At 45.1% G+C, this 26413-nt stretch overlaps 1 protein-coding gene across 6 annotated transcripts in view; it reads right to left on the minus strand.

Annotated features, from left to right (window-relative positions):
• Positions 1–26413, minus strand: part of LPIN1 (lipin 1) — a 369397-nt gene that overhangs the window by 260081 nt on the left and 82903 nt on the right. The window lies entirely within an intron of this gene.

Raw genomic sequence — 26413 nt, forward strand, 5'->3', positions numbered from 1 at the left:
AAGCAAAAACAAGAGAGAGTCATTTTGACAACTGTACAAAGGCCTTGGGCAAGGCTGGCACGCCGATCAATGGGTGGGAGAGGCATGTTCTGGTATGGGAGTGGTGCTCATTGGAAGGAAGAGAATCATGGTATCGATTCCTCTTGAAGGATAGAAAAGTTTGCATTCCTGGAGGCCGCCAGTCCACGCGCATCTTTGGAGATGTTGGTAGACCCCTGACTCTAAAGCTATTCTTACTTTGGTAAGGCTTCATTGGAGGCACCTCATTGTCAACCACTGTCACTGCCGTATAACAGGCCTTCCCTTTATTAGACCCGGAAGCAATTAGAAGCTACCTCGCACAATGTGATGACACGCTGGGGGCATGGTGGCATGTAACACGGGTGTCAAGGGGGCCGCACCCATTGGAGTTCTGGCATCTGAAACAAGAAGACAGCACCCTGCGTATACCATTTAATATAGTAGGAAGTCATGCTAGGGAGGGAGAATCATATGCTCCCAGGGAGGGCGCCACAAATGGAGGAGTGCCTGGCGGGTCACAAATCAGTTTGGCAACTTCAAATCTGGGCCCAATGCCTGGGTCAAAGCTCCAGAATATCGCTAGACGTCGGGTGGCTAGTTGTAGCAACTTATTCCGGGCACAACACTCAGAAAGGCGCACTTCAAGTCTCATTATGACATCAAAAACATGTGGTATTTAAAATAGCCCTTTTATTTCAAAATACCACTTAATTATGAGTTAGGATTTCAGGGGGTATTTACCATATATGCTACAGACGAATTGCTGTATGGGCTAAATAAATCGTGTGGGCCACAAGCAATACTTTCCCTGTACCCCATTCTGTACAAATACCTGCAATCCTGACTTTTAATTAGATGCTATTTCATAAATAGGAGTTATTCAAAATAGCACATGTTTTTACCATTAGCACCAAACCCATAACAAGGTCCCCAGTAGTATCATGTACCGGCTCCAAGGATGACCCACTTTCTGTAAAGTGGTGCATGTCAATCCAAGCCTTCCACCCAGAGACCATGGCATGTTTCCCTCACACACAGCATGTACAGCACGGGCACAGAAGTGTAAGCTTTCCTAACAGATAACAGCACCAGGATGGGTAGGGCATGTGCAATCTTCTGCCACAAATGGGTACAGATACATCATTGACATGTTATGTTAAGTTAATGTATGCCGTGCACTGCTGGATGGCAAGTGCAGTTTTCCCCAAAAATGTTTACAGCTGCATCATTGGCATGACAAGTGTAAACTTCCATAACACACTTTCAGATACAGCATGGACAGGGACATGCATTGCAAGCTTTCTTCAGAAACAGGTACACACACAGACAGCTTGGCAACTGGCAACAAGGTAGACCGGATCAGTGTAAGTTTCTTTCCAAAAGAAAAATGGGCACAGCATGGGCTCAGCCAGACAGCTAGCACGCATAGACAACGACCTGCAATGTTCCTCTGTCCCCCATCAGCACTTACTAGTGACCATGTGCCAGGTGGGGAAAGGTACAGTGACAGTTAACACACAGCTCAGATGCAGTATCGTCCTTGGTTTGGCAAACCCTTACAACCAGTCCTCTTTTTTGCTTTATCATTAGTAAGTGGGAGCGGTCGGGGGAAAGTGAAAGGGATGGGGAGGTCACTGCAGCAGTTGGTCAACCTGAATTTGCATTTGGTCTTGCTAACATGCTCTTGATAACACGATGAAAGTAGCATCTGGGGCATGACCATGTCTCAATGCAGAAAGTCTCCACCCGCAAGTCTTAATGTCTATTGTTGCCCCCTTTGTGCTACACCTACATGAGACCTCTGGAGCACATGCCTCCTCCTCCTTGTCTCCCCTGCCACGAACAGCCAGTTGTCTGCATTGGCTGGCTCATGCCTGGCTTCCTGATGCTCTGACACCGGGAGAAAGCAATGATGGCGAATGACTTGAGTTGACCTCGTTATGTTAAAACGTCCTCCTGCAAGACCACAATATTTTCACATTCCAACAAGACACTGATGCGGCAACCCTCAAAACAGGTGCGCACAGCACAAGAGTTGCGCTTGCTCCATCTGGTAAGTGGAGTGTGGTAGATAAACGTCTACATTTTGATCACTTTGCTTTGCGGGTCTATCACTGCCCTATACACGTGAGAGCCTCTTGCAGCACTGAACCTCCATAATTAATATTCTCTTGTGTAACTCATAACTGCAGAAAGAAAACAAAGACTATGTTTGGCCCCCGCCAGCCCCTCTGCTGGCCAGTGCCCCAGTCAGCAGCCACTAGTGTTTTCTTAGTGCTTTCACAGGCCCTTCACATATATATGTCACGTGGTATACCCCTTTACTTCGCCACATACACTAGCTTTGTCATACATTCAGTACGCCAGACATTTTCTTGATGTGACTATGGTAATAGTTGTAGTTAGGGATAGAATAAGGTAAGTTTTGGGGTCAAGTGGTTGCAAGGGGGAAGAATATGGGGTAGAAAAGAAGGGGATGTTCAGGGGTCATCCCCTTCTGGAGAAGTAAATGTAGACAAAGTACGTGATGGCGAAGTGAATGCTGGGAAAGTAAAGACATACATCCTACACACGCCACACACACACAACCATACACACACACACACTGACATGCAATATGCTAAAGAAAGGCACCAAAACACAAAACAATACAGACGTTTTCCTCTAACTCTACCATTCAAGAAAGGAAGTGTGGACATTTGAAAGATAAAACAACCAACTTAATGTAGCATGGTGACTTGAACAAACACACCACTCTACATAGAGACCAGCCTGCCTTCAGGGGGTAAGACACTGGGTCTTCACCCCTTTCGATCACTTTACTGATATTTTAGGGCTGCATACTCATGTGTTGGAAGGTTCAAGGGGGGTATTAACTAAAGGTAAGCAGTATCCACTAAAGGATTGTGCTGTAAACCTGTGCGTAGACATAACTTTACAAATCAGCATTTGGTAATTCTTGTAATTGATGCTGACAATGGAAGAATATCAGCCTGAAGAGGGTTAAGCAACTAGACACATATGGAACATGCCTGGAATAAACAGTTCCCTGTCGACATGTTGCCCAATATAGACAACGATGCATCTTCTCGTGACAGGAGGGTAAAAATAGGGGTTGCCTTCAAAGCAGACCTATAAATACACCATTTCCAAATGACAGGCTGGTGGAGAGGATGGGTGACCGAAAGAGCTATGCACACAAGAGCAGAAAGAGAATGGCAACCTGGCATGCCCTCACCCCATCATCGCCTCAGTTATATGCTAGCACCAAGAATACAGGTGTGAGCTAGAGCCACTATCCTGCCAAAGCCACCATAGGCGGGCTGCAGGTAAATCATAAACTGCACATTTCCACTCAGCCTGTATCATTGCACTCGTGGCCGACCCGTGTCTACGCGCAGTTTCTATCCACCTTCCACTCCCAAAGCTTATATGTGAACAAAATTGAAATGTGCATCTTCGACATATTTGTGTTGAAAGATACATAGAGAGGAGGACGGTGAAAGCAGAAATTAGATTTTACCACGACAAATGACTGACCAGATGTTGGCTTTTTTTGATGAGACATAAGTTAATTTGAAATGTATCTTGTTATTGTTATTGTTATTTTGCATTTATATAGCGCCTTATATACCATTGCTATGGTCTGAAGGCGGTGGTAGGTTGAACGCCCTTGGGAACCAAAGTTCAGATCAGTATAGAGAGTAGAGAGAGTTGAAAAGGTGCGTGTGAGCACCGGGTATGTGTGCAGCTCGTGCAGTATCCGTGTAATAGCTGCTTTCTAGCGGTAGATGTGATGGTTGAGAGATCAGGAGTATGTGTTCTTTCTGGCAGGATTTATCCAGACCGGAAATGGCTGCGTTAGGGAGAGGAGAACGCCTGGCTGGGGGGTGTGTAACCAGCAGTGGTTACTTAGAATGATGTGGAGTGAGCGGCGGATGTTGGTATGAGAACAGTTATACCGAATGGTGTCATAGTATCTCTGTGTTCTAGTTGAGTGGTGATGTAAGGAGAGAGTAAGCGTGGTGGTGAGATATGATGGGTTATATGCCCTTTCAGACGTTCTCTGCGTTCCAAACCATACTATATACGTCACGCAAATTCTATGCGCTCCAGTCCGTTGCATGCACTCCTATCCACTCCATGCATCCCAGTCTGCTCCATACACTCCGGTCTGCTTCACGCATTCATGCATTCCGGCTTGCCGCATGCGTTCAAGCCCACTCCGCGCGCTCCAGTTCGCCATGCGTACTCCAGTCATGGTGGGTTATATACTCTTTCAAGCGTTCTCTGCATTCCAAACCATACTATATACGTCACGCACTTCTATGCGCTCCAGTCCGTTCCATGCCCTCCTATCCACTCTTGTCTGCCCCAAGCATGCATTCTTGTCTGCGTCACGCATGCACTCCTGTCAGTCCCATGCATGCACACCTGTCTGCCTCACGCATGCACTCCTGTCTGCTCCACGCAAGCGCTCCTGTCTGCCCCATGCTCTACGCATTCGGCAGTTCTACGTATTCATCCATTCTACGCACTCATCAGTATTGGATGCAATCTGTGATTGTTCGTTCTACGTACTCGTTCGCTCTACCCAACACGTCCGTTCACTCTGGACACTCGTTCGCTACAGGCACTCGTTCGCTCCGGCATTCATCCGTATTATGCCCTCACATGTACTAAGCATTCACCCGTTTTACGCACTAATCCCCTCTACGCACTCACCCCCTCTACGCACTCACCCCCTCTATCTGTTTAAATGATGCATACAGATCTTAACCCTTGATGTATGTGTGCAGTTTAGGAATAATATAGCGTTTAAGACTCATTTCGGCAGGCGGTTGTTATTGGCTCAAGGCCCGAGTTAAAGGAGTGAGCGAAGCAAGGGCATTTAACAAGGGTCCCGGGGCTGATAACACCCGATCCGGCATGCCGGAGAGGGTCTTAAGGCTATTAGCACCCTGGGTTTCCAATCCGGAAACCCGGAGGGGTTAAGAAAAATGTATTTTCATTAAACAAATGGGACACGCATGGCGTCCCATTCATTGAATGAAAATACTGGCACAAGATGGCCACCATGGATCTGAAAGGCAGGGTTCCATAAGGAGCCCCTCTTCCATTTCCATGGTGTCCACAGAGTGGCAGCAAAAGCGCATTGGTGGCAGAGGGTGCCGCCGCAGAAAAGATAAGTGGGGCAGTGGGGGAAAAGGAAAAATAAAAGATACAGGAATGTGGGGGGGGAGATGGTAGTGTGGGGCAGGGGAAGCAGACTTCAGGTTCCATGGAACGCGGGCTGAGATGACCAGTTTCAGCACACGATCCAAGAGACCTGATTGGCTGCTTCCTCCACCCCGTGTGCTAATAGAAGACTTTGACCAACTGATTTTATATTCTGAGGACTTTGCACAGATCTTGACGACTGATATAAGATAGGAGATGGATGTGAAAAGCAAAGATAGAAAAACAAGCAAGTATCCCAAAGCCCAATTAGATCAATGAGACACACAGACCATAAATGGCAGCTCAAAGGGATTTTACTTGGAAAAGTAGCAAAACCAAAAGAGTTATTTTTGCTCAAATAAATAACAGGATGGATTTTCCTCAGAGTGAAACAAATGGTAAACTATGAAAAGGCTTAAATCTCCTTGAGCTAAAACAAGTAATTAAACAGGAGGCCAACAAAATAGCAGGATTACTTCTCCTCAAGTGCAGTAAATAAACAAAAAGAGGAGATAGCGAAAATGGCTCCCTTCTAGTCCAATCCACTGCATCACCTCCATGTCTTTAACTCAATGTAGCTGATAGTGAAAAGGTGAAGTTACGTCGACAAGAACACCCAAGGAAGGTTTGATCCATGCAGAGGAGCAGCAGTGGTCCTGTGAGCCGTATACAAACAAAGGGGAAAAGATGGCTCAGTACAGCGTAGACTGTGTGGCCCATCGATGTGGACCTCCTTTGGGTGATGCGGAGGTCACTACAAAAAGGAGATTGAAGTGAAGAAAGCAGGGGTCCCTCCCCAGACCTTTTAGGAAGCAGATTGCAGGCATGTGGCACACATATAAGGCTTGGAAGCAAACACTCTCTTTCCGTCTATTGAATATAGATGACACAACATCAGAAAGAGATGTTCCTTGGATTGTAATGTTCAAGGCAGCCGTAGAGCCGTGCACAAGAGCAGCAGCGCTCCGGTAGTGTGTGCATGGACAAAAGGAGGACAGAAGGATGCAGGCCTTGTGCAGTCTGTCAAGGTGGACTCCTGTGAGTGACGTGGCAGAGTAGGGGCACTTCGGTACAAGAGGGAAGTGTAGAAAAGCCCAGTGTGCTGCCTCGGAGCACCTGCAGCATGTCAAGGGCAGTGTATTCCGGGCAGGGACACTCTCTGGTCTTCACAGGAGGCAGATTACAAGAAAAGGGGGCAGGATCATATGTAGAGGGGGGCATTGATCCATCTAATATTTGCAGGTAATACAGATGTGAACAGGTGGGAGAGGAGGAAGAACGAGAATTTTAAATAGATATGAAACTTATTTAAAAGACATGTGTGCACACGCAATATGGTAAGAGAAACGTACCAAGAAGGACCTCTGCAAGTAGACTTGTGCTGTAGTCAATGAAAGATCGGTAAAGTCAAACATGTTCTCCTAAACTCATTAACTAATTTTGAAGGTGTAAAAGGGTACAGTGTCGAATTATGCTAGAGATGTAAGCCTGGTATACATTAAGGGATGATCGGCTAAGCAACTTACGGTGAGGATTAACACCACCAAGGCTTGTGAAGGGTGTGCGGACTAGAAATAAATAACTCACCCTCTACGAATACGACTGGCAGGTCTGATTAATGGCATAACAAACTGAAAGACTCTGTGAGATCCCCAGTTGGCTCAAGTGCAAATCTGAACGTGGTTGACAAGCAGAAAAAAATGGATACAGTTCAAAAGACTCAAAATATGGAGGTTACTAAGCAGGACATTGAGGATATTTTGTTGGGCGTTAGAGTGCTTAGATCAGAGGTGCAGTCCTCTATCTCCGAATTCAGAGGCAGAGCAGAGAAGGCGGACGATTGAATAAAGGCCTTCGACAACAACCAGTTCTCACAAGCCCTGCTCAAGCTCAAAAAGGGAAGCTAGATTGAAATACATGGAAATGCAAACGAGGGCATAAGTCAAAAATAGATGATGTGAAAAGAGTAAAAGGAGGTGTAATTTGTGTACCCATGTTCGACCTTAAGATGAAGAGAGCACATCAAGAAGGTTGGTGGGATCTGACCGTCATTCAGTGCAAACTTCTGAAGTGGTGCTAGAGATGGGAGATGGATCATTTCCCCTGGACCACACTGAGGCGATCTGACCTGTGGCAAAGGCTATAGTTGAAGAAATAGAAGGGGAAACAGGTCCAGTGAAGGGACATCTTTGCAACCCAACCAAAATTCTTCAAAAAAGCCAAAGCAGAAACAGATTCCAAGACCAGTCTCAAGGACATTTCCGAAGCCTAATACAAAGACAGAAAGAAGGGGTTGCCATTTTAGTTGATGGATCTTTAGGATCGATATAATGGTTGCAGCAGAAGTCAAAAGAGTTTCTTATAACAATGCACCGATTAAGCAAATTTCAAATGTCAGGAAGAAGTAAGGGGGAGGAAGATGTTTAACCCATAGTCAAATCTGGAGGTGTTAAGGAATTGATTCAAGTAAAATAACCCTTGGTTTGTTTGTTTTTTCCAAGGGAGTCTGCGGGTTTTCATAACGAGCTTCGTCGCCTTTTATTGTGTACCCAGGTTAGGGGGTTACACATTCAGACTGACACAATTGGAATGGATGGAACTTGGCAGACCTTGAGGGGCTGTGCTAAATATCCAGGTGGTGTGATGGCAAATTTGATGAGAGTAGATGATGTTTTGCAGACTACAGTGTTGGGTAGGAGCGGGATGTGAGGTCAGTATGGGGGACCTGGCACAAGACAGGGAGAATGCTAATGAGGAAGCAGATTCATGAATACAGAATGTTTCAGACAGGTTTGTCATTGAGGGGAAAGCCTGAATCCACGGAGAGGTTTGGGGGAATTCAAAGATAATGACCATTGATGTTCTCAGCTGATAACATTAGAATCAGTAAGTGGGGGTCGCCAGCTTTACTGTTAATGGGCTTAATTGACCACAAAAACAATCATTTCAGCCGAGAGTTTAGAAGGAGTCATCTAGATGTGTTATTAATCCACTAAACGCCCGGGAAGGCTATTCTGCAGGGCCCGCTGCTGCACTGCCTGGTTCCATGCCACTCCACCGACACCCTGTTCTTCTCCCTGGCGATCCCACACACAAGGCCTGAGGTCTTTTGTTCTGGTCCCACCCATCCTAATCACCAGTCTTCATCGGCACTTACTCTGGGCCAAGGGTTGATGCCTGGTTGCACTTGGTTTGAGGCCGGGCTAATGAAGTTCACTTAGCACATGATGGTGGGGGGAGAGCATGAGGTTATGCCAACCCCCTCCCGCCCCCCGGGAGATGATAGTTACAACCTTGTGCTCCTTTTCCTGCTTCCTGCCGGCTATTGGTCTCAAGTTTATTTTTCTCCTTACATTCTCTACCCTGAACCGTCTACTCCTGTCCTGGGGCAAAGGAGATTATGTCAATTGTCTTCTATTTTTCTTTTTTTTTCATTCCATCCAGCCCCACGGTGGGACGGGTGGTTTAGTCTTACATAATTATAATCCATGTAAATTCAATAACCAAGGTAAACACACAAATACATCAAAAATATATAAAATGGAACAAAGAAATAAATGATTACCTCACCCTGGTGCCTGTGTCTTTATTTATTAATTTGCATTGGGGGAGAAGCACGTAACCCTCACTAGCTGGGCCCAATGTGGTAATGGGCTACATTAGACCCTAAATTAGTGGCTATTTTCAATTGGATTTTTGATGGTCAAAAGGTCCCTGCCCCATTTTAGGAATTGTTCATACCAGTGCTACCTAAAGAAGGGAGAAATCCGAAACAAATGCTCTTCTCACAGATACATATCACTTCTCCTTATTTTTTTATTTTATTGTTTCGAGCGCTGTACATAGTGTGGGTACCAGGCACTAGGCTGGCATCTTTTAACAGTAGCGCAGTACTGTGAGGTCTGTGCATCGGTATGTGTGCCCATTGGAATTAGTCCTTGATCAGGTGTTGTTGAAAGAGCCATGTTTTGAGAGAGTTGTGAAAATGGAGAATTGTGGCGGCATTCCGAGCCGACACCGGGATCGAGTTTCAGAGGGTGGGTGCATGACAAGTGAAGGATTGTTTGTGGGCCCTCTCTTTGCAGATGAGTTGTGATTCAAGCTGGTTGGTCGGTGTGCTGTGTGAGGAGCTTGCACCACTAGATATGTGGGGCTCAGCCACCAGGTACACTGTTGTGCTACTCGTGGCAGCTTTGTAGATGATACATGCAGTCTTGAACAGTATCCTGACTTGGAGTGGAAGCCAATGTCGTTCACGTAGGATAGGTGTAATTTGATAAAATGTCCATGCTCCCATAATAAGACATGCTGCAGCGTGGTGGACTGCTTTTAGGAGAGTCAAATAAGCAGCTGGGAGCCCTGTCAGGAGAGCATTTGCCCCATCTATGAACGGGACAACAAGGGCCTGCAATACGGTCCAGAGGTCCTGCAGCAGGATGAAGGGTTTGATTTTTCAAAGCGTAGAGATTCTGAGCCAGGCTATTTGGGCCTTCTTGGCTATGTGTTTCTGGAAGGACAGATTGCTGTCAATGGGGAAGCTTAAGGATTTTGCTGAGTCTGAGAGTTGTGGAACAAATCCTTCTAGGTGCATATCATTCAGCCATTGTTGGACAAGTTGTCTTTTAGCGGGCGAATCGATGAGGCCAAATTCAGGGTTTCATTTGCAATAGACAGTCGACTGGATGACTGGGTAGGTAATCGCAGAGACGAATTATGTCCTGCGCGCTCTTTACTCTCATGTACAGCTGAGTATCAATTCTGTATTGGTGGATGGCTATGTTGGATCTTTTAGGCGAGCACCAAGAGTCTCCATGTAAAGGTTAAAAAGGAGAGGTGAGTGGATGGAGCCTTGGGGGACTTTGCAGGAGACCGGAAGTCGGTTAGAATGCATCAAGTTAATCTGGACAGCCTGATGACTGCCTGCCTGAGAGGTAGAAGGTACACCAATTCAGGACAGTGCCAGAGAATCCCATCCTGTCAGCAAGGAGGGAGAGAAGGATGCAGTGGCTGACGGTGTTGAATGCAGTCGAGAGGCCAATGAGGATGAGGAGGCATGAGTGGCTCGTATACATGATTTGGAGAGCCTCATCCACCACCTGGATGGTGGCTGTCTTGATGCTGCACTTTGGGCAGAACCCTGAATAATAGTCATTTAGGAAGTGGAGTTGTTCGATTCTGGCGATTAGTTGTGTAGCAACTGCTTTTCCCAAGATTTTGTCAATAAACGGGAGGTTTGTAATGGGCCTGTAGTCAGCCTGGTCATATGGATTTAGAGTTGTTTTTTTCAAAAGAGGTCTTATGAGACCATTCTTGAGGGTGTCTGGCAATTATCCTTCTGCGAGGGAGGTATTGATGATGCTGAGGAGCGCATTGAGCACCGGGCCCATCAATTGTTTAATGATGGAGGCCGGAATTATATCTTCAGAGTAAGAAGTAGGTTTGAGGGAGGCAATCATTTTTAGCAGATCCAGGGGAAAGAGAAGAGAGGATTTGGTCCAGAGGGGCAGTGTCTGTGCTGGGGTACAGGGGATGCTAATGCTGTGAGAGGTTGATTTGTTGATCTCACAGATTTTGTCTCGATTTTCAATAATAAATGTGTTGATTCCGTCCCATTGCTTTACTACTTCAAAGAGGGTTTTGCTCCTGTTAGAAGCTACTGCACTGGTGGTTGAGTAGTAATCAGCTTTGGTTTCAGTAATCACAATCCTACGGATTGTGCGCAGCGATTTGAGGTTGGTGCGGTCTCCTGAGTTATGGTGTTTGCACCGCCGTTCCTTTAGGGCTCTGATTGAGTGTTTGTTGGAGGCTAGCTCGGGGTTGTACCATGAGGTGCATGGTTTGGTCTTAGCCCAGATGGATTTTAGAGGGGCATGAGTGTTCACCAGTTTCGTAGCAGAGTTGCTGAATAATTCCAGGAGGCCTGAGGCATTCCCTGTGGTGGGGAAGTCTGCAAAGTTTGCTTCTAGCTCATTGACCGGGCCGGTTTTGAATGGGCGGCGTTGAGTAAGGGGGTGATTAGCCTGAACTTTGTGAGCCGTGAAAAGATATGGAACCATAATGATGTATGGATTGCACAAAGTGGGGGTGACACTCAAAGGAAGTCCAGTGCTCTCTGCAGTACTCAACTGATCCCTTATTTGGAAGGTCAGGGGTATGTCATACACCAAGGTGTAATATGTGGATGTTGATGGTCGGCTCACAGTTCAGGGAGAAAGGGGAAGTGATTTTAGGGAAATGGTGATGTTCTGGGTTGCTGTTCATTGTTTGTAACACTGGTAAGGTATAGGCAGGGCTAGATGCATAGCCTGGAAGTACACATGGAGAGTGGAAGAGTGGGCGTCTTCTGGAATCAGAGAGGGGTATAAAGAGGTCAGCTTGATCGGAAGAATATATGTGTGTCCTTCATTCTAGGAATGCACAGCTACTGTTTTATTGTGGCATGTCTCTCTAATGTAAAACCAATAAAAAAGACGAAAAACAGTTTGGGATTTAATAATCACAAAGTCCACGTCCCCCTGCCTAGCTATCCAGGGGGAATGAAAGCCATTCAGAGACTGAGGTGTTTGTGTGGCCTCAACATTTCTTTTCTCAGGTGCATTGGAGGTTGTCCTCTTCCCCTTCAAATGTTCTGTAGGGTGTTGTTCCAAGCGCCACACACCACCTCCCTCCAAAGATGGGGGGCCATGTGAAGAGGGGGAGATCCACCAAGTGCATTACCTGAGCCTTGTTTTTAACTGGACTTCAGTAAGGAACAGGCATAGTGCTTATAAAATGAGTGGCTGAAGGCAGACCTGGTAAAGACCGTTTTACTACACCAGTAGCGAACATACATCTCCAATTAGGTCGTTCACTCTCAGAAGATTGCTTTGAAAAATCACTGACAGGCACTTCCAGTGCAAAGTTTGATAGCGTGGCTTGATTAAAGAGAACTCAAAGAGTTCCCACAACAAGGTATTTTGGGTGGGGAGGGACAGGAACTGGATGGGAATGGCCATAGATATTAGTATGGCCATGAGCAGTCAATGGGAGGACAAATAACCAAACAATACCTACAAGCTATGTGTCCCTCCTCATAGGCCATTTCTCCCTAGCTGTAGTCTAATTCAATAGTTTCTGCTTATAGATGTCGCTAGCGACATTTAAAAGCCCAAACTATAACCAGCTTGATCCTTGGTGACGACGTCCTCTGTCATCTCGGAAGAGAGCCATGTAGCCCATATTTCTGTCAGTATTTTTGCATCTAGGTTAACAATTGACATTGTTCAGGTTTTAGTCCATCCCTAGAGCCCTCTCCTTGCTTTCAGTAAGAGAGTGATATTTGAAAATTTCTCTGATTCCGGCAGTCTCTAAAAAGTGATTTAGGAATTGTGTAGGCTCAAAGGAACCAGCGACTTCTCTTTCCAGGCTTCAGGGGGTCGAATGAATGCAGTATATCATCAATAGAGGTTTCTTTGCCTGTAAGGGGTGTGCTACTTTCTAGAATAGTTGGACTTTTCAGTTTGTCTTGAAAGGCAGATGTTTGTAAACTTTTATAGATTGGCTGAGCCTAAAGTTTAGAGCAGCACTACTTGAAAGCAACAGTTACATCAGTGTTATTTATTTGTATTTATACATTTATAATGCGCCAGAGCCCGCAGACATCAGGGAGCAGAGAAAAGAGGTAACACAGAAAGAGAGCAGGGGGAACGGAGAGCGGACATCTAGTGTACTTTATTATTACTCGAATATGATGGTGGTTTTCAGCCCTTTTCTGGATTTCAACTTATTGTTTTCTGCCCGCAGGACTTTAGGAAGTCTGTTTCACAGCGTAGCGACTTGTACAGCAAAGGGTCTGACCATGCCTCAGGCTCCCTTACTCCTAATAACAGATAGGCAAACCCTGTCACTTGATCTGGTGGTTCTAGCCGACTGATGAACCGTGACAAAGTCTTTCAATTAGCCGGGAGCTTGGCCATAAAGGCATTTGTGGACAATTGCCATAGCCTTGAAGTGGATCCGAGTTTCCACCGGGAGCAATTGCAGGCTCCTTCTATGGGATGAGATAGGTTTGGGTCTAGGTACGTTTTTAACAATATGTACTCCGTCGTTCTGTAGTACCTGGAGGCACCTAGGCTGTTTTAACTAACCCCAATCATCAAGGCATTACAATAATCGATCCTTGACATTATTAGAGCGCGAACAAGGGTAGCACAATGAGCTACTGAGACACAGGTTTGAACTAGTCTCAGTAGCCTAAGTAGATATTGGCCTTTATTTGTGACATTTTCAATGTGAGCATCTGAACCCAGAGAAGATTCAAAGCAGACATACAGTGTTTTTACCTTGCCAACAGCCTTAATGAAGTGTTTCTCAATGGGAAACCCAACATACTGAGTGTCAAGTTGGGCTTCAGCCTGGGATGAGCGAACGGCATGAGCTCAGTATTAGTGGCATTCAGGCACATTCCGTTATTGGCCATCCCAATCTGTATTGTAGCATAAACTTTATTAATCCACTCCACATCCTCTGCGTACTTGCTGCCCAGCTCGAAGACGAGTTGAGTGTGAGTGGAAGGAGGCGGCATTTTAGACCCCACCTCCTCCCCTATTCCTTCACTTCCTAGGTAGGCCCAGTCATGGCTGCTTTGGGTCCAGGGCCCCGGAGCACTCATGTGGGAATATCTTTGGGAACCGTGAACCCTTTTGTGCTGGAATATCTCTAGGAATGTGGCCCCCATGCATGCACCCCTTATAACCATATAAGACCAGAGGTGAATAAGACTCCAATCTGTAAATTACCAACTCCATTTTACAAAGCTAAAACAGTTGTGGAGGTTTCACTCAGGTTCTCCCCCCATCTCCTCCCCTGTGCCATCTCCGTGACTGTTCGGTTCCCATGAGAAGGCTGGCTGCGAGAATGCAACAAAACCAACACTGTATCTTCTGCCTTCCGTCTCCCTTCACTGGCCCAGATGCAGCCCAGAGCAGGGGCCAGGGCAAAAGCTATCTGTCTCTATAAACCTGCCCCACAGACCCCGGCCATAAAAACATAATCCCAGTGCCCTTTAGGGAAGGGTCAACAGTTAAGCAGACCCTTAAACCGTAAGCCTATTTTTTCTTTCAATATGGATAAAAGTAAGTTTCCTATGCAAAGTCGTACAAACATAATAGTAGACTGAGGAGGCTTATGAGTGAACAATACAAATACATAGACGTGTGTAAATAGAAGGTCTTATGTAACCTCGCTGCGATGAAAGCACGGTGCCTGGTTCATAGCAATAGTTTGTAATAGTACAATACTTAACCAAATACTAATCTGTACACACCAGCACCATGCTACCTCACTTTTATAAGGTTGAATGTAAATATATGTATAATGTTATATAAGCATAATGCAGAAGTTGATCACTCCTGGCTAGCCTCACTTCCAGTACAAAAACACACCCATAGACAATGAGCTGTAATTATTACATTTACAAATAGGGTAATTTCCTGATCTTAATGCATTCTTTGCTTTCCCTTCGTGTTATGATAAGAGTGCTCAGTCAAATGGAAGATGAAGTATGTCCTAACCCAATGTGATTTGAGCGTAAAATAGCCAGCGACGTGTTAAAAGCTACATGTAAAGATTGTGTTCTGAAGCACCCTGAACTATTGTATAACATGAAGCCAGACTGCAATGGGGCCTCGATTCATTCCAGTTCACCTGGGTGCCAACAGAGAGTTAGTGATGTTTAGATACTCAATCACTGAACCCCCACAATGAAATGCATGCCTATCATGATATGTACCTGTTTTGACCTAGTCATCTCAGCCATCTATTATAAATTCCCCCTTGTTGTTACATGGACACCTTCGACCATGCACAAACCCCATGAACTCTACCCCCTAGCCAGTATATTCAGAGTTGTTTGAACAAGGGGAGTGTCACATATGACGGGAGACGGTTGATTCATGACTAGTAATAAATAACCTGCCTTTGAACCCTATTTTCACAAGTGTTCAGACATAGGCCTTTTCTCTGAATAAACAGATCAGAGTTCTGAATGAATGGGAGTGCATGGCCACAAAGGCAAATGTTGCACAGCTAGGATGTCGACGGTTACATAAACGGCAACATGGAATAGCAGGCTGATGTGCCCAGCTGACCGAGTGGCCCCGGACACCACGTCATTTCATCACGTGCCCTCAGGCCAATCGGTTGCCTCCGGCCCTATAGCACCTATAGGTGCTTGCACTTAGTGACCAATCCCAACTCATCATGTGCCCCCTAGGCCTCCCCTCTCGTGGATGACACAAAAGTTGTATAAAACCGATTTGTAACATGTTTTCTGCAGACTGCTCTCGGCGTGAGCAGAGTAGTTTCTGCTTGCCCTAATTTTAGATAAAAGCTTTGATATCACTCGAACTTGGTCTTGGTCTCATTCCCTCCTGGGATGTACTTCTATTGACTATGTTGGGTGATTTACCAGCATTTATTGGAGGTCTCTCACTTACAAGTGTCATCAGCATAATTAGTCAAATTCACACCCAGCTTATCCAAGAGGTCACAGACTGGGTGGCAGTAGGACATTGAAGAGAGAGGGGGACAAGCAGGCACCCTGTGGCACACCACATTTCAAAGGATCATCAAGAGAGCATGCATTGCCACAAACTATCGTAGACACTCGCCCAGTCAAAAAAGATTTGAACCAGGCTATTGCCTCAACGGAGTAGCTACCAGTCTTTGTCAAGCAACATAACAAGTTGTCCTCATCGACAAGGTCAAAGGTTGCTGACAGATCTAACAACATCAGCAGCCCCGCCTTGCCATTATCCATCATCTGGGCCATTTTGGTTCGCATATTCAGTAAAGCACTCTCTGTGCCGTAGCAAGCTCTGAAACCTGACTGTCTAGGATGTAAAGCTCCAGAGGTTTCTAGATACTCTTGAAATTGAGATGTGGCCGCCCTATCCAAATCTTTTAGCAGGAAAGGGACATTAGAGACAGGTATGAAGTTGGAGTAGATCTTTTGGTCCAAACCTAGTTTCTTTGATAAAGGAGTCACAGAGACTTGCTTCAAACAGAGCATTCACTGAAACTCGCACTAATAAGGCGTACGAGGAAGGGAAGGAATAATTCCTTATTATTGAGAACCTTCCCCACACAGGTAGTAAGTCTTTTTTTTCATGATATTGACCAAGGTCTCTTGAGAGATACACTTGAAATGAAAGACTTTACTCTGAAAGACAGTCATTAGGTGGGAGCGGCCTGTATGGTTTGACTGTTCCCTGCCACTGCCAGGTCATGAGCTATGAGTTTTTCCATATTGATCCCATCCTTCCCAGTTGGTCGCCTGAGTCCAGAGAAAATGCAGCCTTTCTCATGTGAAACCCATTCAAGTCGTACCCTACTTTTTCAATGTTATGGATCATTTCCTTATTTCAGCATGAAAGTTCAAGCTATCCCATGTGTCTCTAGATTGTACATGAAAGAGGATTTATGTTTAGCTTGGAAGCTTTTTATCTAACAAGGAGACCCCATACAAATTCCCTTTGGCATTCTCAAACTGGGCCAACATAGGACACACTGGCTATATTCTGCACAAAAATTACTTCAAGATAAACGAGCACAGGCACCCAGAGATAGTCATCATTTGTACCCAGAGCTAGATGTGTAATAAAGGTAGTAGATGTGTGTAGGGGCCCTGGGGAAACAGGCTGATCCCCTGACCACTGTTGGGCTGGCTTAGCAAGAAATCAATGCCTTTAAAAAACAAGCATTGCCAATGCCAACAGTTTTGGCTTTTGTGTAAGCATAGGAAAGGCATTTGCCAGACACTGCCGTACTGGTCATAACTGGCCATTGATGGTAGGAGTTACAAAATGGTGTGAGTACCCCTACATATACTAGCACTGTCAGGCAACAACCTTTCTAATCCCTGTACAGAAGCCAAAACTGCTGGCTTTTCAAATGCTTGTTTTTAAAAGGACTTCAGTGATGGACACAGATAATGCTCATACATCGAGTAGCTGAAGGCACACCTGGTTTAGACAGTTGTATTAGACCAGTAGCAGCTTTACAGCTCCAATTAAATCATTTACCCCCAGAAGACTGCTTTAAAAAAAACACTGGCAGGTACGTTGAGCACACAGTTTGATGGTAAGGCTAACACGAAGAGACCCCAGGAGGATGGGTTTTGGGCAGTGATTAGCAGGAAGTGGCTGGGAATGGCCATAGGGATTAGCATGGCCATGGGCAGTCAATAGGCGGTTAAATAACCAAACAAGATCTACAAGATTTGTATCCCTCCTCATGCATCATTTCTCCCTAGTTGTACTCTAATGCAATAATTGTGGGTTATAACTACGCCACGTAATGGCAAAGCTAAAAAGGCACGCAGGGATGAGCTGTGCCTGTCATTCTGGTGCCATTACTATGCACCAAGCTGGCACCTGCATGCCCAGGCAACCAGCTTGTTTCAAAGCGCTTTCATTGCCCCATCCGGATCATTAGAATGCCACCAAAAAGCTGCATTGAACTTAGCTTGTAGTTAAGATATATATATGTATGCGTGGGTGTTTGAGCGTACGTATTGCGGTCCGTGTTCACAAAACTTTGCAAGTGTGCTAATGAATCAATTATAAATTGCTCATAGGAGTTCAAAATCTAGGCAAATATAACCGTATGCAGGGTTTACTCATTACAAAGGTTATAATGCTGTTCGAGCTTGCCACGTGATAAATGCATTTCTTTATATTTTTATTCCACTAGGTGGCGCCAAATTATATCTTTTAAAAAGTCGCTGAGAGCTTTCTAATTGAAATACATTTTTTGGGGATCGTCTGCGTTCTGACTATAAAAACCGAAAACATCATCAATATGTGAAAATGATTCAGAACACATTACATAATATTCTTCAGTTTTTACGAATGTCTTTATTATGAATCACGCCTTTTGAATGATTTATTTTCCTTGCAAGTTCTACATCTGTAAAACAGAAAGGTGATGGCTGGAAGGTTTTGAATTAATCATAACGACGGGCGAAGCTCTGGACAACCCTCCAGTCCATCGTTTTTCAGCCTGCCAAGCCATTACAGAAGGGGGAAAACCATATGCAAATCAGGCTTGGTTCTACCCCCAAAGGGGCAGTCCAGCCCGAACTGCTAGGTCACATCCCTTCTGCACGAGACCACAAGCATACCCAGACATGTTTCAGCCTTGTTGGGCGTCATCAGTGAGGAGTAGCTTGAGTCTTTCCCCTTCTGCAATGGCTTGGCAGGCGAAGAACGATGGTCTGGAGGGTTGCCCAGAGCAATGCCAGTGTTTAAGATTAATTCGAAACCTTCCAGCCATCACCTCTTTTTTTTTGCTTTGTCTCCCCGAGTGGGACGGGTATGCCCAGACGTGGGTCCCGTGCTTGCTGGGCCTAGAGACCCAAGCTACTCCTCACTGATGTGCCCCAACAAGGGCGAAACATGTTGGGGATGCTTGAGGTCTCGTGCAGAAGGGATGTGACCTAGCAGTTCGGGCTGGACTTCCCCTTTTGGGGTGGGACCAAGCCTGATTTGCATATGGTCTTTCCCCTTCTGTAATGGCTTGGCAGGCGAAGAACGATGGTCTGGAGGGTTGCCCTGAGCAATGCCAGTGGTTAAGATTCAGTCTAAACCTTCCAGCCATCACCTCTTTGTTTTTGTTTTGTCTCCCCGAGTGGGACGGGTATGCCCAGACGTGGGTCCCGTGCTTGCTGGGCCTAGAGACCCAAGCTACTCCTCACTGATGTGCCCCAACAAGGGCGAAACATGTTGGGGATGCTTGAGGTCTCGTGCAGAAGGGATGTGACCTAGCAGTTCGGGCTGGACTGCCCCTTTTGGGGTGGGGCCAAGCCTGATTTGCATATGGTCTTTACCCTTCTGTAATGGCTTGGCAGGCAAAGAACGGTGGCCTGGAGGGTTGCCCAGAGCAATGCCAGTGGCTAAGATTAATTCTAAACCTTCCAGCCATCACCTCTTTGTTTTTGCAAGTTCTACATATGGACAGTCATTTTTTAAAGGTTTTTGAATGCAAAAGCTGGCCTTGCTGAGATTCGAACTTGCAACTCCAGGTCTCATAAAGATGTCAGACTCAAGCGCTTAACAATGTGACCTGGACGGCCACCACTCATTCGAGGTGGACACAGATCGACGTTGCAGGTTTATACTCTTTCGAAATGTGTGTGCTAGATTCCCCTGGTTCGAAAGATCTAGAAAGAGTGGCTGCCGCCTGGATCACTGTGGCTAGATCCTCTCCTACAGAAATTCGGAAAGGTCATTGATAACTGGCAGTTCCAGAAGTCATGCACTTCTCACGCTGCCACACAATTTCTTAGGCGCCAAGATGCCCACTAGGCTCTCCTGAATTATTCTCCATAAACAAATGCGTTCTAGTCGGGGCCAATGCGCGCACACTATGGGGGTCACCATTGCAGTAACTTTGGTGAAACTGTTGGGGGTCAGAGGGTGGCAGGACATCTAAAGGAAAGGGGCCCCTGCCAAATGAGGGGGACACCATGGTGTGCACCGAAAGATGGGGCGGACAAACACCCTTGCCACCTCCCCCCAAAATTACGCCCATGGGGGTCCCTTTCCTTATTGGTGATTTGTTAAAAGGTATGCACAAATGGTAGGTGCAAAACTTGTGTGTAGCTTTTTAAACTTTGCTTTGTATTGCGGCTCTGCCTGCCTTTTTCAGCTTCTGCTGCTTAATTAAGAAGGTGGATTCCATAGGAACATATTAGAAAGGATGCCTGGCACCCGTAAACAGCAGGTGGCAAGTGATGAACATTGTACGCAGGGGATCTTTTTGCATGAAAGTGCAATCATGAAAGGTCCCCTCCGTGCACTTTACGCAGTTTTGTAAAATGGCCTCCTGTATAAAAGCGGTAGCATGGAAGGTGAATGAAGCTAGTTTCTCTGCTCTCCTCACCATGTTCTGCCACCAATGATTGTAAAGCGCTCCGTTGCTTCTCGAAGTTACGTCCGTGCTCAATAAATACCCTAATATTAATAATAATATTAACTTGAGTATGAGATGGATGGGTTCGCTTATCTTCTGATAGCACTCCCTTTTTACAAATATTATCTACAGGTTACAAAATATGTAAGAGTTGAGAAAGAGGGCGGCTCCTGTCAAGTTCTACTTCTAACCGACACAAAACGCGTGATCAAATTCCCATCATATGAGGATTACGCTTTTTTCCACGGCCTGGGCAAGTAGCATGACAGGAAAGTCACATTTTAAAGGTAGATTGTCACAGACATCTGCTCTCAGGAGCTGCCGAACAGCTGTTTCTCTCCAGGTTTCCATGCCATTCTCTTTTTGAGACACATTTCAACAGCAGCATGAGACAGCTGTGTGCATTTCACTCCTGGCCTCCCACCTGAAATGCGGGCTGACGGGTCGTTTAGAGTCAGGGTCCACGTTTTGCTGAACGTCGTGGTTACTAGGCTTTCGTTTCCACATTTTCGCTGTTTATTTCTGAACCAATAAATGAGGGCACATGAAGCTTGTGCCTGGGACCAAAAGGTGCATGAAACTATGGCATAAATCAAGCACTTAATCAACAAATAATAAAAAAGCAGGTATTACCATTCTCGTGGCAGTCATTACATATAGAAGTGAGGCCGCACCTTGCAATAGGCCTCCATGCTATTATCGGGTTACATAAAAGACATATACATGCCCCGAACCCTCCGTGTGTGGGGTCCCTAAGAAGCGGAAATGCCTGAGTTCGAGCTGTTTTGTCTGTCTCGCGAGGCAGCAGGCACGAGCCCTGATGAGGAGCACAGAGCCCTGGTTGGTAACCCTTTCTACTCTTCATTTGTTTTCATAGATACGGTTTCCTGCTGGACAAGGGACAAGGGACATTTATATTTGTCTTTATTCTGCTTAAAAAATATTCTTTCCCACGGTCCCTGAGCAGTACGGGTAGGGGTACAAATGAGTCTGGAGGGCCCGAAATCAAGCGAGAAAGAGAAAGTGTGGTCACCCCGCGACCGCACCTGCAACAGCGATGCAGCGTGGACTGTCCATGCACTGCTCAGACTGAAGGACACCACATAACATCAAAGGATAAACTGACAGACACAGGTGGACATGGGCAAACATATCAGTAGAGAGGGACTGAAGTAAGCCCTGGACAGGGTGGACCTCAAGTTCACCTACCCTTAGCCTTCCACCTCTTGGGGTCCTGAAATCAAGCGACAATTCTGTTGTACTAAACCACAGTGTCATTGATGAGGATTGGGAACATTTGGATAAGCTCAATGTGACCTGTACTGCCACAACTCTGTGTCATTGAGGGGGCAGCTAACGCTTTACCGGATTCATTTCAACTGGGGCCCCTTGCTATCCAAGTTTTCAGGGAAACCTTTGGTTGCACTGCCTCTTTAAGATCCAGTATATAAAACAAAAAGAAGACTTCAGCCTTGAAACATGAATTTGCTGGTTCCAATCGGGCTGTAGGGAAAGGATTCATGCAACATGTTTCTCAAAGCCTTCCACGAGAAATACTTGGCTTACCCCCCCCCCACACTCCCTGACCAGTGAAGAGGAGAGGACATAACTCTGCATAATCACCAAGCAGGCAGAATATCTCATAGATATTGTCTCTGGCACAGGTAGGTCCTCGGCTCTCGTATCTTAAGCAGCCATCCTCGGCAGACGACATTTAAATACCAGGGACTGCGAGACAGAGAACATCCAGAAATCTGCACTACTCACATGGACTCTCACAGGAACTGTGCTAGCCAGCGAACAGATGTGTGACAGTCACCCACCACACCATCTGAAGGGCATACACAAGTATAGCCCATCCTGATGATACCCCAAACAATCAAGGGCACCTTCAAACAGCTTAGCCCCTACCCCCTGAGGTAAGACTCAAGCCAAAACATGAAGTACTGACACTGCAAGAAAAAAGCCAAAACAATCTCAGGTAGGTCCTCCTCTGCCCTTCCAGTAAGAGGACGACTTACCCATTTTCTCCCAATTTGGTGTATTGAAATTAGGTACAGATGGGTGGTAAGGTGTGTGGAAAAGGGGCTAAAGGATGGGAGTAGAGGTGGGTCCTTTCTTTCCAAGCGCTCATGTCTCCAGGAAAGAAATGTGATATGCCTGGTGCCTGAGGCAGAAAAAAGACAAAGAGTATACTCCTTTTTCTTTTTAGCTCCAAACGTATTTAGAGGAATTTCACCTCATATATGATCGCGAGAATAGCAACAAATTCATAAAGAAAGCGCAGTTTAAGAGGGAAACCTTGCAGGCAACCCTTCCCAGAGTACCCGGGGGGGGGGGAGGTATCGTAGGGCGATTGACAAAGTAGGAGGACTAGAGTTTTATCGAACATAAACAGAAAAAAGGACTAAAACAGAACTAGGTCTCCAAAAAAACGGTAGTCCTACTTCTATGATGGTGGCCTGTTACGGCGCAAAATACATGGGTGTATTCAAAGGCACAGAACTCTCATTAGAGAGAGGACAGGAAGGAAGGGGGAGGAAATGGGGGTGTCAGAAGCAAGCAGGGAGAGTGGTGGCGATTTCGGGGTCTGTCAATCGGTACCCAACTAAAATTGGGACCATAGCCACCCATCCTTCCAACACGCTGGTTAGATAGCTCAGCGGGTTGAGCGCTTGCTGCTGCAATCTGAGCATGATCTGCAGGTCGCAGGTCCGAATCCTGGCAAGGCCAACTCAGCCTTTCATCCTTCTGAGGTCGATAAATGAGTACCAATTTCGGTTGGGTGATAGTGTATGTAAATATGTGCTCTGAAAAGCGCTTTGGATTAAGGCACTATATAAATAACTTATCATTAATATCAGGACAGGGTTTTAAAATGTAAAAGAACTCTCGTATGCTAGGATCAAGAAACAAATACCGGGGCAAACCAGGATGCCTGGTCACCCTAGCGATAGAGGCTTTATTGACCTGGAGCAATACCTTTTTTTTGTTGTATTTTTATTTTGTTATAGGTATTTATTGAGCACAGATCGGTCGAGTGCTGTACATTAGAAGTTAACAGGATTATATGTTAGGAGGCAAAGTTACAAAAGGACCATGTTATATTAAAGTTCGGCAACATGCGCAGAAATTATGGGTGAGTTGCAGTCAGCTGGGGTTGGGGTAAGGATTGTTGCGGTACATGAAGAGGGTGCTCCATGAAAAGGAGGGTCTTGGGCTTGTTTTTGAATTTCATGAGAGTGGGTGCGAGTCTAATATTGACAGGTATGGGGTCATGCGGGAGTAGTTGAATCGGGAAAGCCTGTTTTCTGTGTTTGTTTGTCAGCTCCTTTTTCCATTTGCGCAGCTCTAATCTAATCAGATCCTGGCTTCTTGTGGGCTGAAGGCTGCTATAAATGGTGACCTTGTTGGTAAGGTAGGAAGGAGCGTGCAGGTTGACAGCTTTGTAACTGATGCAACTGGTCTTGAAGGCAATGTAGACCTGTAGGGGCAACCAATTTAGTTCAACGAGTATAGGTGTCAAGTGGTCATATTTGCTGAGGACTTTGCAGCGGGCTGCGGCGAGGGAGTTGCTTCTGATTGGTGCCAGGCTGGCAGTGGGTGGGCAGGTCAGCTTGCTGTTTCAGAGGTGGCCTGTACCTCGTTCCTTCATGTCTCCATTCACTCATCATACCACATGTTTTAAAAATATGCAGTGGGAGACAGTCATTATCGATTTAAAGTTCTCCCTTCAGAATTAAAATGAGCATCCACAGTTTTTTCTAAAATACTAGTCCCATCGATCTGGAAAAGGCTTTTGATTCAATTCCAATGCATAAGCTATGGGGAAAGTCAGCCGCATTAAAACGCTGGTTGGACTTTGGATTTTATACAACTCTGTTATAGAGAAACGCATGCTTTTGTGCGAGTTTTGTCCCTTGGACGGGTGACAAGCCCATTTCGAACCAATAAGGGTGTGAAGCCAGGCTGTGGCCTAGCCCCAGTTTTATTTATCCTAAAGCTTTCTGATTTTGATCCAGCGACACTGGGGGTAAGGTTAATTCCCCCCTATCGGCATGGTACTACCTTTGGATCACTTCTATATGCAGACAATATTGCTTTGATCAATCTGACACCTGGGGGGCTATAACATGGCCTCTCCTTTGCCCGTGAATATTTCTCTGCACATGGTCTCACATTGAACAGGATGAAGACCAAAGTCCTGGTTTTTGGTAAGTGACAAAATCATTAATCTTTGGCTCCTGACAGAGAAATACTCGAGGTAGTAAAATTGCATACTGTTACCTCGGATTACTTTGGTCAGGGCATATATCGGCTACTGATTTGAAGGTGGTGGCTAGGCTGGGTGGATTGCTCAGATTCTGTCATATGTATGGAGGGTGCATGTTGGACAAATGCCTTGGGGTGTATTAAGGTAAGGTTTCCTCCAAGGCACCCCAAATAGTGCACTGTGACTAGAATTGGGGATTTCAACCACTGAGGCACAGGTGCAAATAAGATTTGCCTGCTACTTTTGTGAAAGTCTGCACAGGCCAGTCTATTGACCCCAATTTGAAGAAGGTGGTTGGGAAAATTAGGGGGTCCATCGCATTGTCAAAATATGTATGGCATAATAAGGGGGGGTAAACTACTGACCATGTGGAGTCTCCTATATATGGATGGTCTTCATCATTCCTCACTGCCCTACATTGCAACTACTTTAAAACAGAAAGCAATAAGGGGGGGGCCGGGAGAAGAATTTGAGGATAGCGAGTACTCTCCATTCCTTTCCGCTCTAGATCACTCCACGTGACACCACGCTCTGAGGAAGTGAAATATGATCCATTAGATCCGGGGCATTGAAGACGCTAGTACTTGTCAACAATATAAGATTGTATCGATATGCTCTCCGTTTTGTAATGGTCTGTAATGACGCTTTTTAGTACAATCTTTATAATTATGTCTCAAGAGCTCTTTTAAGGTGGGCTACTGTTTTGTACAGATCATAATTTGAGTTTTTTTTATATGTCTTTGTGTTAATTATATGTATTTGTTTCTACTTTTAATGACGAAATCCGAATGCATTAAACAATCCAGTCTCTAGTCCCAGTTATGGGTTCATTGCATGCGGAGGGTATCATGATATGCCTCTGTAGAGAAACACTGACGACAAAACACATTTAAAAAATCAGTTAAGGTTACGCCGTGCAAAATGTCACAACCAACAAACATTGGAAATACCAACATTAACGTGTAATGTAGCTTCTTACATCCAAACAAGTAAAACAGGATACTAACAAAAAAATGCAATTCTACTTTAAAATGATCAATGTAGTAACCTTAATTCACTGTACATTTGATAACTTTTAATTTGTTATTGTTTTTTATTTATCATATATGTGTATCTTGTGTGCATAAGAAGCTTTTGTAGGGTTGTGTTTAATTAACAGCTATTATAACCTAAGATTTGTCATCAAATGTTAAATATATACATATGTGAGAACATATATGTATATATGATCCACATGCAATACATACATAACTGGGACTAGGGATTAGATTGTTTAATACATTCAGATTTCTTCATTGACAAATAGACAAACATACATATAATTCACACGAAGATATATATATATTTTTTTTTTAAAGCAGATGTGACGAATTGGCTTTGGTTTTCTTTTCGCAACACCTGTGTGTTATTTGTGTCAATGTTCAATTAATTTTATATGTGTGATTGTTGTAAAGGAGGGTGTTTTTTTTAATGTGAATGATAGCAAAAATAAACAGATGTATTGTGCAAGTGGGAATGTTTTTTGCTTTTCTGTATTTTGCGACACTTATTTTACAGGGTAAGTGAAAGAGGGTGAGTTAGGTTTACATCATTGATGGTTTAAAAGTCAAATGTTTTTTTGTTGGTATCCTGTTATACTTGTTTCCCTGTGAGAAGCTTCTTTAAGTGCTATAATGTTGCATTTCGAATGTTTGGGGGGTTGTCACGTTTTGTAGGTAGTACATTTAACTGTTTTTTAAAATGTCTGTATCATGTAATTTCTTTTTTAAAGGGAAAGCAAGAGTTGCTTGGGCAATAAGGGACTCTGGTGAGAATGAAGAATGCAGGCTGAGGGTGTGTGATGAGAATGAAGGATGCAGGGGCAATGAGGGACTTGTGATGAGGTGATGAGAATGAAGGATGCAGGGGCAATGAGGGACTTGTGATGAGAATGAAGGATGCAGGGGC

This window comes from Ambystoma mexicanum, chromosome 4p (genome assembly GCF_040938575.1).
Source record: "Ambystoma mexicanum isolate Mex_15411 chromosome 4p, UKY_AmexF1_1, whole genome shotgun sequence".
Taxonomy (NCBI): Eukaryota; Metazoa; Chordata; class Amphibia; order Caudata; family Ambystomatidae; genus Ambystoma; species Ambystoma mexicanum.